The 4,676-nt window shown below is 42.8% G+C and overlaps 1 pseudogene; it reads left to right on the forward strand.

Annotated features, from left to right (window-relative positions):
* Positions 1 to 410: 410 nt before the first annotated feature.
* LOC123067073 (agamous-like MADS-box protein AGL23) lies at positions 411 to 1,445 on the forward strand (annotated as a pseudogene).
* The last annotated feature ends 3,231 nt before the right edge of the window (positions 1,446 to 4,676 follow it).

The raw sequence follows: 4,676 nt of genomic DNA on the forward strand, positions 1-4,676 counted from the left end.
TTCCTCCGGCCAGAACCATTGTGCGGTATGCATCTTACGGTTGATTTGGTCATCAGCTCGTATTTACTTTACTTGCCCAAGCTTTTGACTCTCAATTTCTTCCTCCCCCAAAAGTATTAGGTGACTTGGGTTATAACTGAACAGAACCGAACCAAACCGATTTGTTGGTGGACCGAACTGTCGGGCTTGGAGGACGCGGTATGTTGCATGGTTTACTGTGATTTGTTGTCGTGCAAGGTCGTTGGTGGGTGCGAAGGAATAGTTTCTAAATAATAGGGTGTACGTAGTTATCCTTTGACGCATGAGTTTAATGTATACAGCTCAGCGCATACCCAATCGTATCTCATTGCCAATCACCAGTTTTAATGTACGTAGCCCAGCGAAGAAGGGATTCCTCTCCGGACGCTTTGCTAGCCACCGAACAAGCGAGCAATGGCGGCGCCCAACCGGAGAGGTGGCAGCGGCCGGAAGAAGATCGTCATCCGCCGGATCGAGCAGGAGGATGCCCGGTTCGTCTGCTACTCCAAGCGCCGCCAGGGGTTCTTCAGCAAGGCCACGGATCTGGCGGTCCTGACCGGCGCCCAGGTGGCCGCCCTCGCCTTCTCTCCCCGCGGCAGGGCCTTCTCCTTCGGCCACCCCTCCGTCGACTCTGTCGTGGAACGCTTCCTGGCGGGGGAGGCTGCGGGGGCTGGCGCGAGGGAGGAGGGCGCTGCCGACGACCGCTTGCTCGCGGGGGAGGGCGCTGCCGGCGAAGACGAGAAGCTCGAGAAGCTGCAGCAGGAGTTCGACGAGCTGCGCACGGAGCTGGCCGAGTTGAAGAAGCGGACCAAGCGCACGGACAAGGCCATGGCGAAAGACACTCTGCGGGGGACCAGATAGCGGCTTGGTTCGACCCCAAGGCGCGCGACATGGGAGACGAGGACATGGCGGCCTTCTTCGCCGCGCTGATGCAGATGAAGGACGCCGTCTCCGATCGCGCCAACCAGGTTCTTTTCGAGGCGATGCACGCCCACATGAGCCGCATGGCGGAGGTGGCCCCGCCGCCGCCGCCCCGGATCTTCGGTGGCAGCACCTTCGAGTACGGTAGCAGCAGCGGCACCGCCAACGACGGGATGGAGTTGCAGTTTCTGGCGCCTCCACCACAGGAGCAGGGGTTCGAGGCCGCGATGGATATGCAGCAGATGGTGATGGCGCCACTGCCTCCGTCTCAGGTGGTCGCCGCCCGGATGGATGTGCAGGAGATGCCTCCGCCGCCGGGGTTGGCCGCTGGGATAGATACGAAGCAGATGCAGATGACGATGCCTAAGCCGCCGGGGTTCGACGCAGGGCTAGACAAGGAGATAGATCAATGGCTTGATGTGATGCTGCCGCGTCCGGAGTTCACTGCCTGGATGGAGACGGTGCAGCAGGGGCTCCATCAACCCAACGCCGGCTTCCCGTACTGAGAGCCCGAGTCCAGTGCATATGGACACTAGTTTCGTATGCCTAGTTTACATATGCATCTTCTACTTAAGTCTTCGCGTTAATCTATTTTTTTTTTGATTTGAAATGAAGTCATCGCGTCAATCTTTGGTACATGCTCTGCATCTACCCTGGATCTGGACGAAATTAAATATTTCGTCAATATTTTTATTTGGCCATTTCCTTTCCTTATCATGCATTAATGGGTTGTAATCTGTATTGCACCGATATGAATGAAATACAAAGGTCGATCTGTGCTGGATACACCTATCTATTAATTACTGTGTATACTATTACTAAAATAAGGGACAAACGAGCCATAACATGCACTCACATAATCTACAATTTTGACACCGTTTAACAGAATTTTTAATGGCTGAGATTTAAAAGATTCAAAAATTACATACGACTATATTTGGTACAAACAAGTCACGTCAGAGGAGGTATATCCATATGACATATGTATATGCAAATAAAAACTATACATGCAAAAACCGCATGGGGCATGTGGTTAGCAAATTCAAAATCCGTAATACAATACATGTGCAATTTTTTTTAAAAAAAGATACCAACATGCAACATGAACTACACCCGGACTCTCGCCTGTAGCATGGCAGCCAATAAAACACACTCATCTTGGCATCGGGCCATGAACCAAGACGCCCAAACGTCCAAGAAAGCTAAAGTGCAGCACGCCTAAAAAATTATACAGGCCAGCGATACTTGCACGTATGAAAGTCATATAGAAGTACTATATACTTCAATAGACATGTCTCGTCTATTAGGCAAAAATATTTTGCCCGATAGATTAGGATCATGAGTATGAGAAACAAAAAAGGCTGTGAACATACAAATAAATGGAGATATTTGAAATACAAATAAAAGTACGGGCCTTCAAAAAAAAAGATAGACTGAGGTGTCAGCATGCAATGATTACAAACTATGATTACAAACTACGCACCGTTAAATGTTTATAAATAAAAACACAAGAACTGATGCATGAATCTAAATATCAACAGGAATATATGTCACTAATTCTTAATAAGATATAATCAAAATCAACGTATCTTAAAAATACACGATCTCTTGATTCTAATATAAAGGTTGAGATTAAATGATAAACAAAAGTATTCATGACTAACAGTGAGCAATGGTCACACACAAAAAGGATCGCATACATAGGCATCGAGAAATTAGCCATTTGGGTTTGCATCTATGTGGCACATATAGACAAGGAAAGGCCTACCGGTAAAAAAGGGAAATACTTTTGCTTAGGCATATATGTTCTCCCTCGGTTGTTTTTACTCCATTTATTATATTTATCCGAAGCCAAATTTTGTCAAGCTTGAATATATTTATAGGAAAAATATCAAGATCTACAATACCAAATAAATATAATATGACAAATTTATTCCACAATGGATCTAATGATGTCAATTTTGTATTTATTTTTTCGTAAAAAAGTTAGTCAAACATTGAAGAGTTTGACTTGAGACAAGCTCATATTCAGAGTAAAAAGAAACTGAGGGAGTACATAATTTTGCATGAGGTCTATAGAAACTCCGCAAGGCCAGCAGTAATAGGAAGGCAACATTACCCAAGGAAAAAATGCTATAGAAAAAACATTCGCAAACTACATAGTGAAACAGCCACAAAAATCAACAAAAATGTCAGAGGGACAGATGCAAAGATCGCCAACCAATCATAAACACCAAAATCCAAGAAATTTGTCAGTTTGTGATAATAATTATATATGCAGTTTTATCATGTCGGTCGAGAATACGGGTTTTTTAATCTTTTGTAAAATACATCCTAGATAAATCTTTTATGATGTGGATAAATAAAATGATTCATTCATATATATAAAATTTGATATATTGATTTTTTAATAATTCTGATTGTGTTTTATCAAGCTGCACATTCTCGCTACAATATTTCTCCTGTAATTTTTGTTGCATATTATTGACTAATGCAGAAAAATTAAATAGGATAACATTCTCTAGACAAACTACTGCCAGAGAAAACAATGACATTCGCACCACAGAGAATAACAAGTTATGACGAGGGTGAGTGAGAGAACATTTCACAAATCTCGGCAACACTCAAGGATAGTTACATTGATTTACATTGGAAAGCGAGATAGAATTGGAGTATTACGAGAAGACATCGAGCATATGGATCAGGTATGATATGGTATTCATAGAAATATGGGCAAATAAAAAAAATCAAGTATAAGAAATAAATATTTACATTTTCTCTAAAATTCCAAAAAATCTTTGTGGATAGAATCAAGGGATGAGAAGGACTGGAATAGCGAAAGCTGATAAATAGTATGAGAGATAATATTTTTTTTGCATTATGGGACACATACCATGACCCTTTTCGTCCTTCACCATCACACACCATTGTACTTGCCAACAACTTCATACAAAAAGGAATTGAATTTGCGCCAAAATCTAATTTTATTGTCCCGAGATGTAAATGTTGTTCATATTATCCTAGATGAATGCAACAACGAATAATATATATCAAGTATAGCTGCGCAAATACGCGGGTCACACTGCTATATATATGCAAATTCCTTCATGTTTTTCCGTCAATCAGAATCTTTCCTTTCTTGGGGGAATCATAATCTTACCTGTTAAGTCGTTCTTATTCACACAAATATCGTCCTTTGGACCATACAAATATTAGGTCCAACATCACATCCGACAACACAAGAACTTATTACCTAAGAAACAGCCAGTAAACCATGCCAATGGAACGTCAGATATTTAACGCCCCCTGCCTCTCTATGTTAGGTACATGTATCCTTTGGATCGTCCATCCTTACGCAATCGGTCGTCTAGTGACCTCATATCATTGAGTTAGCAATCCTATCCTATCCTGGTGCACACAAATTTTCTCTCTCACAAAACTAGTTTTATTTTCTGCTCTTGGAATGTACTCCGTGGCCAAGGCCAACCTCCTAAGTATGCCAATGACCTCTTCAAATTAATCTCTACAAATCCTCACGCTACGTTCATCCAAGATTTTTTTTACCTTGTTTGAAGCTACAAAATCCTTTCTACCTTCTTGACTAGATATCACCGAGATGAGGATATGGTGCAAGATCAACCATAGCATAGAGAAGAAATTTATAGTTCCATCCTGCGATTCGCCCTCGCATCACTCTCTGTAGGCCATTCAAGGGCGATTAGGATTTTGTCATTGTG

This window comes from Triticum aestivum, chromosome 3B, assembly GCF_018294505.1.
Source record: "Triticum aestivum cultivar Chinese Spring chromosome 3B, IWGSC CS RefSeq v2.1, whole genome shotgun sequence".
Classification (NCBI taxonomy): Eukaryota; Viridiplantae; Streptophyta; class Magnoliopsida; order Poales; family Poaceae; genus Triticum; species Triticum aestivum.